A 15,836-nucleotide genomic window follows, 5' to 3' on the forward strand; every position below is an offset into this window, starting at 1 on the left:
AGATAGAAATCCTCTGTCACAGGGCAACTACACCTGTATTCCCCCTCCAGGGTCTGCAAAGGGCACCTACTTTAGGCTTCCAGCTCTCAGCTGTCACCTCTCTTGGGTGGAGACCCATGTCTCACTCCCTCCTGAACAGGGATTTTAAGGATGCACAGTTCCCTGCCTTACACTGTGATATTCCCAGCAAGCCAGACTGCCTAACAAGGCCAGGGCCTGTTCTTTGCTTTCTCTCTGAGAGCTATGGCCGGTGTATTGCCCATAGTTACAAGTTACAGCACAGCTCTTTCTAAGCAAGTACATTTATTCTTAAGGTAAAAGCATTACAGAGAAAACATTAAAATCAATAAACATTCCTATGCATATAGGTCTGAACGTGCTCTCACTGAAATCAACAGCAACTTAATATTAACAGGGCTTAATACACTACGGTCTCCCAAAGGTATTGCAGGAAGCTGCCCTGTCTCTCTGTCAATCCCTCCATGAGGCCTGATTTGTTAAGTGTGGAGAACAAAGACGACTGAGAAATAGAGGTGATTGAATGTCCCATTAAAACTAAGGGATGGTGTAGGTTGTGTGTTTAGATTTGCTATGGACCCCAGTAAACTGAACACGCTGCTCTCTTCCAGACACGCAAAACTTTAATACCAAACTGCTAAGCCTTTTCTTCCTGACTGTAGTGAGGCCTGGCCTGTGCTCAAGCCAGGTTATAGGAATTGGATTCCTGCCTTTAGCACACTGGATCCAGCTTTTAAAGAGACCAAACAATCAGAAGAGATGATGCTCCAAATACAGACAGAGTAATTCGCGGCAGTGATTCTGACATTGTCTATTACTTACTACGCACTTACATTGGACCTGATTCATCATTGCTTGCAGCTCCCCCAACACAGACAGCCACTGTGCCAGAGACCTGTGGTCATGTCAAGGTGAGCTGGGGAAATTCCATAGATGGGTAAAGTAGGACTGAGACAGTTCTAGCTATTCCCTGATTACTACAAGGCCCGTAGAAGCCCTGAGCAGCCAGTAATGCCTTAACCAGAGCTGGGAGCTAAACCAGGACCTGAAGCATTAGGACTGGGGAGGCAAAAGCACCCTCCAGAATTGAGCCCTCTAAGACTAGTAGGGATGAAAACATGCAAGGGAAAAAGATTTAGAGAGAAAAATGTCAGAATGAATCTTGCCCTGGGAGGTGTAGCCTCATCTGTAATAATTAAGTTATCTTTGACTGTTTGCTCTCCTGAGGTTAAATATGAATTAGCATGCAATGGTCTGCAAGGGGTCAGCCTCCAGATCAGCTACAGTAGAAAGGTTGTCATTAGTATAAAGACCTGGAGATGCACTGGGACAACAGACTGCTTTTCCCACTTAATTGCTTTTTATTAGCCAACCGAACAAAGATACACACACACACTGCAATCTGGCAAAGGAGAGAGGAATTATACAGAATGGCCAATATTTGCCTTACTCACACCATCCTTTGCAGAGATATCCAAGAGTTGGTATGTGGTCATCATCCTGCTGTCTCCCATGGCTCTCAGGACGAGAAACATCTTTTATAATGTGTTAAACTAATGCTCACTTTATCTTATGCATATTGATAATGGTTTTGATCTCCTTTTCCTCATCTGAACTTCCACACTCCAGTTCTTTTAGTGTCTCCACTTCCTATAAGTTAAATATTCCTCTACTTTACAATCATTAACATTACATCAATTAGTTGCCACAGCAATATTGAGTTAATGCTTGTGAGTTTTGTGTAGACATATTTCTTAAAAAATACTTTAAAATATCAATAACTTGTGTTTCCAGTTTCTTGCTTCATACCAGCCAACTGACTTATTACACTTATTGCTACACTTCAACTTGTGATTTACAGTCGCTTGCTTATCAGTTAATTATGTCAAGCTTCAGCCTAAGCCTTGATTACTTTTGCTAAACAAACTACCTTACAGGCCCTGGGCCTGTTGGTCCTCTGCTTGGCATTATTGCATCATTCAGTACTTATATCTTACCTACATATACATATGACTGGCTACAGAGGAAAAAAAATTCAAGCATATGTCCTCCCAACATATAGTATATGTGTTCAATGAAAATGTGAGTTTAGTGTATCTCATGTATTGCAAGGTCGGTACTCCTCTTTAAAGTTTAACTACATTATAAAAATATTTATATATGGTCCTTGTAATGATAGGTACTAGCAGTATATTAATTTTTCTAGGCTGCAGAATGCAACCACAGAAAACATCATTCAGACATCAGGGAGCAACTATCCTACTGCTCAAATATAAACAGTGCAGAAGTTGGCAAACTCATTCTTTGAGTTTCAGCCAATTTTCTTTGGAGGAAGTTTTCAACAACAGCTGAAGGGTTTATTGAGGCTCAAAGAAACAAGAGTATGCTGAGGGAGAGTTATGATATAGGAGAAGGGAGGAAAGTTGGACAATATTTGTTCCATCAATAAGTTCAATTGAACAGGCCACCCCTGAGCTTGCAAACTTTCTCAATTTCACAAATCTAGTGTGAGATGGTCAAAATGAAAACACAGCTCCTTAGTGAGCTGGAAAGACCTTTATTGACTACAGTGGACCTTGGATCAGGCCCTATAGCAGGGGTGCAACCTCAAGGGGTTGCAAGATTATTACATGGGGGGTCACGAGCTGTCAGCCTCCACCTCAAACCCTGCTTTGCCTCCAGTGTTGGATCATATTAAAGAAGTTCTGTATTAAAATCACAAATAAGTTTGATTCCCCATAGTTTAAATTCCAGAGTGTTACTAATTAAGAGGTCTCTTGGTTTTTGGTACTGTTTCTCTCCCTCTATGTGTGAAACTTGCAAGCTGCTAATTGCGTTAGTACATTCTAAGACAGAGTCTGTTCTCAAAGCAATTCACGCAGAGAGAGACTCAAAGCAATACTCTGTAACAACAGAAACAGCACCCAGAGACTCCCCGCCCTTTTGTTGTATTAACAATTGTGATTAAAAATAGAGATAGAGGGTGTATGTGGATGGATGCTTGGTGTGGATAATAACTGAATGATCAGGGAGGTGCCAGCCTAAGAATCCAGTGTCCATTGTTTGAAGAAGGCGTCAAGTGGAAATAACCAGAGGACCCCCAGAGGGCAGACTGGAATCCACCCAACAGCCTCAAGAATGGGAGAACCAAAGAACAAGATAACATCTAGCAGCACGGAGCCGTCAGGAATGTGCTTTCTGCTGATTGATTCAGCAACAGCATGATGAAGCAATTCCCATAGAGTGGCATAGGAAGAAATTCCTATAAAAATGGACTCTAGAAAGTGAGAACTTTGGGGTCTGATTCTGCAAACCAACTTCCAGGAGCATCAGATGAGCATCTGACAAGGCCCTTGTCAAGGTTCCTCCCCCACTCTGAACTCTAGGGTACAGATGTGGGGACCTGCATGAAAAACCTCCTAAGCTTATCTTTACCAGCTTAGGTCAAAACTTCCCCAAGGTACAAAATATTCCACCCGTTGTCCTTGGACTGGCCGCTACCACCACCAAACTAATACTGGTTACTGGGGAAGAGCTGTTTGGACGCGTCCTTCCCCCCAAAATACTTCCCAAAACCTTGCACCCCACTTCCTGGACAAGGTTTGGTAAAAAGCCTCACCAATTTGCCTAGGTGACTACAGACCCAGACCCTTGGATCTTAAGAACAATGAACAATCCTCCTAACACTTGCACCCCCCCTTTCCTGGGAAATGTTGGATAAAAAGCCTCACCAATTTGCATAGGTGACCACAGACCCAAACCCTTGGATCTGAGAACAATGAAAAAGCATTCAGTTTTTTACAAGAAGACTTTTAATAAAAAAATAGAAGTAAATAGAAATAAAGAAATCCCCCCTGTAAAATCAGGATGGTAGATATCTTACAGGGTAATTAGATTCAAAAACATAGAGAACCCCTCTAGGCAAAACCTTAAGTTACAAAAGGATACACAGACAGAAATAGTTATTCTATTCAGCACAATTCTTTTCTCAGCCATTTAAAGAAATCATAATCTAACACATACCTAGCTAGATTACTTACTAAAAGTTCTAAGACTCCATTCCTGGTCTATCCCTGGCAAAGACCCAGCATACAGACAGACACAGACCCTTTGTTTCTCTCCCTCCTCCCAGCTTTTGAAAGTATCTTGTCTCCTCATTGGTCATTTTGGTCAGGTGCCAGCGAGGTTACCTTTAGCTTCTTAACCCTTTACAGGTGAGAGGAGCTTTCCCCTGGCCAGGAGGGATTTCAAAGGGGTTTACCCTTCCCTTTATATTTATGACAGCCCTGCTCCCTCCTCATGTCCAGGCCACCTGGCCAGTGGCTTGGCATGAGCAACTCTACGGCCGGTAACTATGATAACAACCTTGCAGAACGTGTGTGTGTGTGTGTGTGTGTGAATGAATGTGTGAATAAATATGAGATTGAATGGAATGTTATAGCTATAACTAAATGCTTACTATGATTCTTTCTGTATTCACAATAAATGTGGTATTTTGCCTTTTTCCCTTTAATAAGATCCTGCTGGTTTTTATTTTATTGGTATTTATAATGGTGTTAAATATTAAAAAATGTGTTTTTAATTTATAAGGGGGAGGTCAAACTCAGAGGCTTGCTATGTGAAAGGGGTCACCAGTACAAAAGTTTGAGAACCACTGCCCTACATTATTGGTTGGCTAACCTTCACAAGGAAAGTTTGGTTGTTTGCTCCTGGAACTTTCCTAGGAGCATAACTTTCTTGGGAAGAGTTAGTTTACCTGTGTCAAGATCCTGGGTGAAAATTGGCAGGAGCTTGGGAGCCGAGCCAGTGATCAGAGCCAATATCAGGGTCAAGAGTCAAGCTGAGCTTTAAGCCAGAGTCAGAGTCAGGAGTGAAGCAAAGGGCCAAAGCCAGAGATGAAGTCAGGAATCAGGCCAAGGGTCAATACCAGGTATCGGGCCCATGTTGGGGTTGCAGAGGTCAATTGGGAGTCAGAATCCAAGTCAGAGCCTTGGTCAGTACCAGGAGTTCAGAAGCAGGGCAGTCATGACAGCTAACTAGGAATCCATACTGTGTCCTAGACACTTCCTAGTATGCCCCATGGGATTATGTAGGATCAAGGAGCCAATCAGGGATTGCTAAAACCATTGCCAGTCAGATCACTCAAGGCAGAACTTCTTGTGGTGTAAAACCTTTGTGGATTGCAAGGAGTAGTCAGGTTACAGCTGCAGACGGGTGGCACAGGGGGGATCATTGCCTGGTATCCCTGCAGGCCCAGGTTCAAATCCTTACACTCTGTACCATTCATATTAGCTATGATATTTTTTTCATGAATTTATTTTTTTTTCTATCCAGCTATTTGGTTTGATTCTTCTCTATAAAACTATAGTTCACAAAATCCACATGATATTCATAACAGTTGTAACATAGCTAAATCTAAGGAGGTTTTTCATAAAGTAAATTAAAAGATTTGACCTTATGACTGCTTTTACACAGGTTTCAGAGTAACAGCCGTGTTAGTCTGTATTCGCAAAAGGAAAAGGAGTACTTGTGGCACCTTAGAGACTAACCAATTTATTTGAGCATAAGCTTTCGTGAGCTACAGCTCACTTCATCGGATGCATACTGTGGAAATACAGAAGATGTTTGTTTTTATACACACAAATCATGAAAAAATGGGTGTTTATCACTGCAAAAGGTTTTCTCTCCCCCCACCCCACATTGTAAGGAGAGTGATCACTTTAGATAAGCTATTACCAACAGGAGAGTGGGTTTGTGTGTATGGGGGGGGGGGGAGAAAACCTGGATTTGTGCTGGAAATGGCCCAACTTGATTATCATACACATTGTAAGGAGAGTGATGTAGTGAATCATAGAATCTCAGGGTTGGAAGGGACCTCAGGAGGTCATCTAGTCCAACCCCCTGCTCAAAGCAGGACCAATCCCTAATTTTTTGCCCCAGATCCCTAAATGGCCCCCTCAAGGATTGAACTCACAACCCTGGGTTTAGCAGGCCAATGCTCAAACCACTGAGCTATCGCTTAAGCTATTACCAGCAGGAGAGTGGGGTGGGGGGAGAGAAAACCTTTTGTAGTGATAAACACCCATTTTTTCATGATTTGTGTGTATAAAAACAAACATCTTCTGTATTTTCCACAGTATGCATCCGATGAAGTGAGCTGTAGCTCACGAAAGCTTACGCTCAAATAAATTGGTTAGTCTCTAAGGTGCCACAAGTCCTCCTTTTCTTTTTGCTTTTACACAGAACCTCTATCCCAGAAATCGTAGGCTCTGCCAGTTCAAGTTTAAAGTCCATAAGAACATATGTAATCAATTTCAGAAATGTTAAAACCTTTATATGATGTTTTAATACCAGTTCTTGAACCCATGCCAAAAGGGTTGCTCATCTAGCAAGCATTTGGTGAAAGCAGCCTCTTTGTTTCAGCTGGGATTATTTGCTAAGCTTTTGTACTTTATTACTAACTATCATACCACGCAGACTCCAGAATTGTTAAAGATTTGAGGTAACATTTTTCAAAAGCACCTAAGTGACTTACGAGCCTGCCTCATTGAACGTGAGTGGAATTTAGGCCCTTAAAGGTATGTTTACACTGCAATTAAAAACTCACAGCTGGCCTGTGCCAGCTGACTCAGGCTGTGGGGCTAAAAATAAGGACCTGTTTAATTGCTGTGTAGATATTTGGGGTCAGACTGGAGCCTGGGCTCTATAGGGTGACCAGATGTTCTGATTTTATAGGAACAGTCCCGATATTTGGGGCTTTTTCTTATATGCTCCTATTAGCGCCCACCCCCGTCCTGATTTTTCACACTTGCTGTCTGGTCACCTTAGGGCTCTAGGACCCTGTGAGATGAGAGGGTCCCAGAGCTCAGGCTGCAACCCAAACCCAAACATCTATACCATAATTAAACAGCCCTTTAGCCTGAGCCGTGTGAGCCCAAGTCAGCTGGCACAGGCCAGCCGTGGGTATATAACTGCAGTTTAGACATCCCTTAGTGCCTAAGTCAGTTTTGAAAATGGGATTTAGGCTCCTAAGTTTCTAAGACACCTTTAAAAATAGAACTTAGGCACATTTGAAAAATGTTAACCTTTGTCCATGTCTGATTCTACCATAGCTTTATAAAAGTTTCAAAATAATAAATAATAAATAAATAAAAATAATAATCCTCCCAAGAAATAGAAACAAAACAAGAAAACCCCTCAAATGTAAAACCTTCAAAAAAGCAGGCTTTGAAATTTCAGTTGTAAATTTGAATGGGTATATTTTTGTACATATATTTTTTGCTGTGTTAAGAATTTGCATATGCAAAATCTCAGTTGTGAATGTAAATCAGTAACATAGCCATCTAACTAGCTGCTCTGTAGGAGCAAACAGTGTGCGTACACATGTGAGATTGTTCATGTGAAAGTTGAAAAGCATATGTACAATAAAGTTTACACATACTCAACATGGTGCTGGCAATTGTAGAGGCTAAATTGAGAACCTCTCCCCTTTGAAAATTTTACCAGCAGGATTTAAACTAGTGTCTAATCACTAGTGGTGGAATCAGACTCCAATTTTAAAGTGTTGTTATTTCTATGTTGCATTTACTATTCTGATAGTTGATTTGCAGAGGTGGGTCTAAGCAACAAATTTCGGATTTTGAACTCCCAAAGTGCAGATGTGTACAGATTAAGCTTTTGGCTCAGTATAGAGGTGGAACCACGTCATTACATTTGGTACTGGATTGAGTTTAGTACTGTTATGGAAATTGACCATATCCTAAATAACAAATGCTTGGGCTTAATAGGAGCACATTAAATGTGCTTCAGACTGGCTATAAAAATATTAAGAGACTGCTGGCCTTCTATGCCATAAAGAAACGGGTGGATAACTACAGTACATATAGAAATATCTCCACAGTATATCTATATCGCCAGTAAAACCACTGTTAACATTATTTGACAGTATAATTCAATTCACTCTGCTCTACAGGAGTGAGGTCTAGGTTCAAATTCCAACAAGTAACACCAGCATACCCCGGAGAAACCCTAGAGTGCTGCAGCCACAGGAGCTCCAGCAACAATGCTTACAGTGCAGAACGGGGTCAATTCCCCCTCCTCAGAAAGAACAGGACATTTTTTCTCCTGTCTCAACAATAGCATCAAATAGTCCCTTTACCGTAAAATCACAGAGGATTAAAAAGTAAATGCTAACGAAATCATGATCCACTCCTGTAGATCATCACTTCCAGATCTCAACAATAGTGTAACTCCCAATTAGCCAAATAAACAACTCCTCCCAAAGCTGAAAAACAGTCAGAATACTTAACTATTGTTTGTGTATTATTTGTGTTGCAGTAGCACCACAGGGACTTCAGACAGGAGGGAGGGACCTCTTCTAGTAGGCACTGTACAGACAAATAACACAAAAAGTCCCTCCAGTCCAACATTTAAGGCTTGTCTACACTGGCACTTTACAGCGCTGCAACTTTCTTGCTCGGGGTGTGAAAAAAACACACACACACACCCCGAGCGCTGCAAGTTTCAGCGCTATAATGTGTCAGTAGAGACAGCGCATCAGTGCTGGGTAGAGGTGGGGGTTTTATAGCGCTGGGAGAGGGAGTAAGATGCCAATAGGGAGTGAGATGCCCTTCCCAGGGAGCTCAGGAAAGCGGAGACGCCATTTTTGAGGCAGTCTGGAGCCAGCCAGGGCAAAGGCAGGACTGGGTGTGTGGGAGCTGGTGAGTCCCAGGCCTGCATGCAGGGTTCCCCCTGAGAACTGGCCTCTAGGGACCTGAAAGCAAGATCCCTCAGCTGGGCTTTTCCTTTTCCACTGATGATTCCCAGTTTGTAGAGTTTTGCTGGGAAACTTCCTCAGCCAGGCTGAGTTAGCCCTCCAGCTCCCTAGGTGAGACCAGCCACCACATGGTCAGCTCTGCTCTGGCTGCTAGTCCAGAGCTGCTGCCTGCTGTGAGTGTGTCTGGACGCTGGGCTAGGAAACTACAGTTTGATTTTTAGTATAGTTGTGTAATCTGCACCTTGAGCCCTGCACCCCTTTGTGGTGAGGGGAAATCCTGGGACCAGAAGCAGCCTGACTCCTGCTTGAAGAGGATCCCTGCCAGCAGAGATCAGCCCCTCTGCAGTGACCGAGGAGTCCAGAGTCATCTCTGAACCTGAGGATCATTCATGGAGTTTGTGAGTGCACCATCTTTTAGGCAGTCAGGGAAATTGTTTTGGGGACCCCCTACTCCCTGAACTGTGTCCTCAAGCCAAGAAGTAAGGGTTTGGGGATTTTATAGCCTGCTGCGTATCAAACCTGTGGAGGGACTTACCACCTCCTCCCACTGGTGAGTTCTTTGGGCTGTACTGAACCCAGTCAGCCACACTGCTAAACCACTGCAAAGATGGCCATAAGTCATCAAGGGCCCAACAAAGTACGTGTACCAACGGGACACTGATCTTACATTTGCTACATCAGGTCACGTGACTGGGGAAAGTCACAGGTATTATCAGCGTGGGCACCGGTGACCCAAAGAGTAGTGTTTTACCCTGTTATGTTATATTTGTCTCCTGTTTAATATAATTACTGTGTTGAATATATTGTATGTATTTGTGTTATTTCTTGGGAGTTTCCAACTATGTGGCAAGTAAGTGGGGGTTACCCTGTGGTTAGAATTTTCCTCCCAAGCTGCCCTGGTGACCCTGCCAGGAAGGAGTGACAGGGTGGAGGCACTGCCATATAAATTCATAGGGAAAAATAAAGAAGACACACCCTGCTGAGTTGGTGGTGGGATCCAGAAGAACCCAGACCTGTCCATCAACACCTGTAAGCAGATTGTCATTAAAGAAGGTAACTGGGTGGAGAGCGAGAGAGCAATACTACTTTTACTGTCTTTTATGGTGGGGGGGAGGGCAAAGAAACAAAAAATGAAATGTCAGCTTTGGAAAAATGAAATGAAATTATCAATTTGAAATTAAACACATTTTCATTTCAATTCTTTCATCAAAAATTGAAGTTTCTAAAAAAAAGAAAGTCAAAATGGAACTGTGTTTGCAAAATATTTTCATTTTGATGAAACTGTGTTTTTTATTTAAAAAAAACTGATCAGCTTTACATTTTCCCAACTCAATGACGACTAACGGAAGGAGCTTGCCAAACACAAATCCACTTACTACAACATGATTTCACATGTACAGAAACTCTGTAACTGGCTAAGTTTTCTTCAGTAAAACACGTGCTGTATTTTCAGTTTTAGTCACTACTTCCTTGATCTGGAACTTCTGCCCAAACTTGAGATATTTCCTGAGGTCCTTATATGGAATGTGGAAGCTGAAGAAAAAATGTTCATGGACCAGAATGTGTGAATACACTGTACACTTAGAAGAATTCTCATCAGGTGACAGAAACATCTTTTTGGTGAAGGCCTCGGAGATAAAGGCAGTGAACTACATTTATGGAAATATGATTTCCTGCATACATGGCTAGCTGCGTAAGTCTGAAGCTTGGCACACATCTAATTTTGGCTTAGTAAAATGAATACTCCTTCCACTTTTTAAGTTATTATATTTGTAGGGAAGGTGACTCACCCAGATGACATAACAAGCAGGCATTAAGGGGACAATGTACATGCCATCGACTGAGCAGGATTCTCACAAATTCTCTTCAGGATTCTCTTCAGTCAGAATTCTGACTGAAACCCAGTTTAGGAGCCTTAAAATGCAAAGGCAGCGAAACAAGTGGACACTTTGTATATGCATTGTGGTGTTGCTGCATGATATGTCAGCATTTTTATTCAACTTCCATATTCCACGTAAAGATCTCAGGAAACATCTCAAATCTGGGGAGACTTTCCGGATCAAGAAAGTAGTGACGGACACTGAAAATACAGCACGTGTTGTACTGAACAAAAATTACCCAGGCGCAGAGTTTCTGTACATGTAAAATCATGGTGCATTAATTGGATTTGTATTTTGTAAGTGAAAATAAACAGCTTCTTCAGAGGTGGGAAAATGTAGACCTGAGCCAATTTTTTTTTATATAAAAATGCAGTTTCATCCCAATCAAAATATTTTGTAAACAATTCCATTTTAGAAGCTTCTATTTTGGTTAAAAAAAAATTCAAATGAAAATACTTGCTTAATTTCAAATTGACGTTTCATTTCAATTTTTGAAAGCTGACCAAAATTTAATATTTTATTTTTTGTTCCTTTTCTCACCTCTCCCCCCCTACTTTTTTCCTCTTTGTAAAAGAGAGTAAAACAGAAGAGGGAGAGAAAGTGGAGTGGGGGAGGAAGTTTTCTTCATTTCCCCCCTGCACCCTTCCACACATTTTCTCCCTTTTTAATTTTCTTCCACCTTTTCTAGTGACTTCCACCATATATCACCAAAATCATCAATATTTTTCTGCTAGCTGATTTTATGGTCCCGGGACAGTGACCCCAAGCTAGGCTAGGCTTTGCTAAATGTGAGGATCATTTTAAATTTTTTGATCTCTATAAGGGAAACCCAAAATTGTACCAGAGCATAAATAATATAATAATGAACTGTATGTTACCAGAAGCTTGTAACACACTACTTCGCAGGCTTGTACACACTACTTGTACACACTACTCTTCCTTACTTTGTGCAGTTAACACCAAAGGCATCATTACTAACAAGAACAAAAGAAATTACTCAAGTTATCCATTATCTCTTCAGAGAAGAATCAACTCTTGGTCTCCTTGGTTGTAAGTCCAGCTCCATTCTTGCTGTTCTAGTCTTTGCTGCTCTTTGACTTGATGTGATCCTTAGATTCAGTGTTCCTGTGGCTCTCTCTTTCTTCACCAAGTTTCTCTACAAGTAGAGTTAAGAACATAAGAATGGCCATACTGGGTCAGACCAATGGTCCATCTAGCCCAGTAACCCATCTTCCGACAGTGGCCAATGCCAGGTGCTTCAGAGGGAATGAACAGAGAACAGGCAATCATCAAGTGATCCATCCCCAGTCATCCACATTCAGCTTCTGGCAAACAGAGGCTAAGAACACTCAGAGCATAGTGTTGCATACCTGCCCATCCTGGCTACTAGCCATTGATGGACCAGGAACTTATCTAATCTTTTTTTAAACCCTATTATAGTTTTGGCCTTCACAACATCCTCTGGCAAAGAGTTCCACAAGTTGACTGTGCATTGTGTGAAGAAGTACTTCCTTTTGTTTGTTTTAAACCTACTGCCTATTAATTTAATTGGGTGACCCCTAGTTCTTGTGTTATGTGAAGGAGTAAATAACATTTCCTTATTTACTTTCTCCACACCAGTCAAGATTTTATAAACCTCTATCATATCCCCCATTAGTCATCTCTTTTCCAAGCTGAACAGTCCCCGTCTTTTTAATCTCTCCTTATATGGAAGCTGTTCCATACCCCTAATTATTTTTGTTGCCCCTCTCTGTACCTTTTCCAATTCCAGTATATCATTTTGAAATGGGGTGACCAGATCTGAACGCAAGGTGTGGGCATACCCTGGATTTATAAAAAGGCATTATGATATTTTCTGTCTTATTATCTATCCCTTTCCTAATGGTTTCTAACATTCTATTAGTTTCTTCACCCTGTGATCCCCACTTGGCTATTAAGAACTTTAAAACTGTATTGCATCAACAGATATTCACACAGTCATTTTCTCTGTTCATTTCCTGTAGGTTGTTGGCAGCTGGACTTTTCATTTACTGTTTTCAGGATCTATTTTAATCTAACACAGCTTTTCAATCAATTCCCTTTTTCACCCATTTTTTTTCAGTTGTTTTTTCCCTTGATACTCTATCTCCGGTACGTCTGTAGATTTTATTTCCCTCTACTACTTCCCTTCTCCAATAGTGTCTGCTCACATGCCCGGTTCTATTTTTTTTTACTGCTTCTTCTTTCCTCTTTCTCACTTCCCTGTCCCCTAGTCTTATTCTCCTCCTCTTCTTCTTTCATTTTTCACCTCAGCTTTTACCTCTGCTCCACTAGCTCAGCATCTAAATCCTTCTTCTCTCACAGCTTCTTCCAACTGCCTCCCTCTCCTTCTCTGCTGACACCTTCAGAACCACTCTCTCAGCTTAAGCTACTCTCCCATCTGCTGTTCCTCTCCCAGGACAGCATTCCATACTGCTTAATCACAGCTGCAGTTCCTAATAGCATCTCAATAACTCACCGCTACAGCAGGAGCCAGTGCTGGAGCCAGGGTTACTACACTAGTAGTATACCTTCAGTATAAGGTATCATAAAATCTATGAAGCAAGTTGCATGAACTGAACTTAGAAAAGACTAAACCAGCAGACAAAGGGGGTAGCATCATAGTTCTCAACCATGATGACGATGTTAATGAGGCCAACCAACAACTCTTCAACACCACCTATTATAAAGAACTCAAAGACCCAATATGCCAGTTCTTCCAAGAATTTAAGGATGTCATCAGATCCTTCCCCAAACAACTACAAGAAAAACTCTACAACCTCATCCCCCACAAGCCCACCCCAGGGACCTTCTACATGCTTCCCAAGATACACAAACAAGGAAACCCAGGAAGACCCATCATATTTGGCCATGGCACTCTTACTGAAGGAACAGCAGGACTCATAGAAGCCATCCTCAAACCACTCACCACACAAAGGGCCAGCTTTCTCCAGGACGCAACCAACTTCCTCCAGAAACTCCTTAACATTAACAACCTCCCTATACATCAGCATCCCTCAGAATGACTGCATCACTCCCTGACTCAAATATCTACAAGACAATGGACAGCACTCAGATATCCACTACAAACACATCACCAAATGGATCCATTTAATCTTCACCCATAAAAATTTTACATTCAGCAACAAATACTTTGTACAAATTATGGGAACAGCCGTGGGTACTGGGATGGCTCCCCAGTATGCCAACCTCTTCATGTGCCATCTTGAGGAAGAATTTCTGGACAAAAGCATCATAAAACCAATGATAAACCTAAGAAACATCAATGATATATTCATCCTCTGGACAGAAAACCCAGACTCCTCAGATTTCCACCACAACTTCAACAACCAGCACCTATCCATCAAACTCTCTTTAGAACACTCCCGTACCAGCATCAACTTCCTGGATCAGCTTCAACAATAGTACCCTACAGACAACTATATAGAAGAAACGCCAAATTCACCACCCTTACCTTCACAAATTTAAACACACTAAGAAATCTGTTATCTACAGCCAGTCACTCAGATACCACAAAATATGCTCAGAGGAAAAAATCTGGGATATACACCTTAACACACTTAAAACCATCTTCACCAAACAAGGACACTCCACCAGAGAAGTAGATTGTATCGTGGAATGGGCCACTCAAATACCCCAAGAGAACCTGCTTCAATACAGGAAAAAAAAGCCCAACAACTGCACACCCCCTAGTTGATACTTACCACCCCACACAGGAACCTATACAAGGTTTCATTAAACAACTACAACCCATACTTGTGATGGGGACCACATCCTGAAAGAACTTTCCTGAACCCCTTGTTCTGGCCTTCAAATAACAACCACACCTTGCCAAGCTCATCATCAGAAGCAAGGTTCCCACAGACCAGACCCTGCCATAAAAACAGATGCAAAACTTCCAGAAATATCTCCATTCCTATGACACACCTTTCAAGATCAATGGGTCCTACATCACTAGTTGTGATAGGCATGTGGACCTCATCTAGTGCACTAAGTGCCCCAATAACAACTATGTGGGTGAAACCAAACAATCACTATGTTCTTGAATGAACTCACGTACAAAAATGATAAAAAGGGAAAAACCACCATATCACCTGTGGGTTAATATTTTTCACAAAACAATCACTATATATTTGACCTCTCAGTCTTCATCCTCAAAGGAAGCCTGCACAAAACCCTCAAAAGATGAGCCTAGGAGCTTAAATTCATAACTTTGCTAGACACTAAAAATCATGGTTTTAATAAAGACACTGGATTTATGGCTTATTATAACAATCTATAACCCACTAACCCACCTTTTTTGTTCTATGACTGCAAAGATGTTAACTGGGTACTTCACCTTAAATGGTCTCTTGCAATATGTGTTAATTTATGCTAAACAATTTGTTCCACCTTGTAGCTAATGGTGACACTCTGAGTACTTTTCCCAGACCTGGAGATCTTGGTGTAGCTCAAAAGAATGTCTTTCACCAACAGAAGTAGGTCCAATAAAATATATTACTTCTCCCACATTGTCTCTCTAATATGTATGCATCTATTTTTAGCTATGGTCTAGCTTTTACCCTGTTTATTCAGTGTCTTCATTTTTGTAAGTGTCCTGTGTTGGGACAGAGGAAGCATGCAGAGATGTCTCCCATGTTCTCATAGGATAATTCAGAGTTCTAGATTCTGACATTCAGGTTTATGGTCATTGTAGACTGGTATATCAACTAACAGATGCCTTTGCATGGCTTTAGGGAAAGGAAGGGTGAATCCAAACTGCTATTTCTGCCCTGTTTTGTCTGTTTTTTGTTAATATAACAACAGGCTCATAGGAAACCAAAATGTAATCAGTCTTTGTGTCAAGGAAAACCAAGTGGAGATAAAAGGTTAACGTGCAACCAAATGCATTCTTTTTTCTCCATATATCCATTCAGTGAATTAGTGAATGATTCTTCTCAATTTCCATCTTTTACATTTTGGGTCTATACAACTGGGCTCAGGTTGTCCCACCTACCATTTATGTAGCAACCGATATCTGCTGTACTCAAAGACCCACACCTGAAAAGGTGGCTATTTTCTAAAGGTAATAATTCTTTTCTTATTAATTGTGTGTTTAATATATACTTACTTATAGACATGCT

This window comes from Lepidochelys kempii, chromosome 7 (genome assembly GCF_965140265.1).
Source record: "Lepidochelys kempii isolate rLepKem1 chromosome 7, rLepKem1.hap2, whole genome shotgun sequence".
NCBI classification, from domain to species: domain Eukaryota; kingdom Metazoa; phylum Chordata; order Testudines; family Cheloniidae; genus Lepidochelys; species Lepidochelys kempii.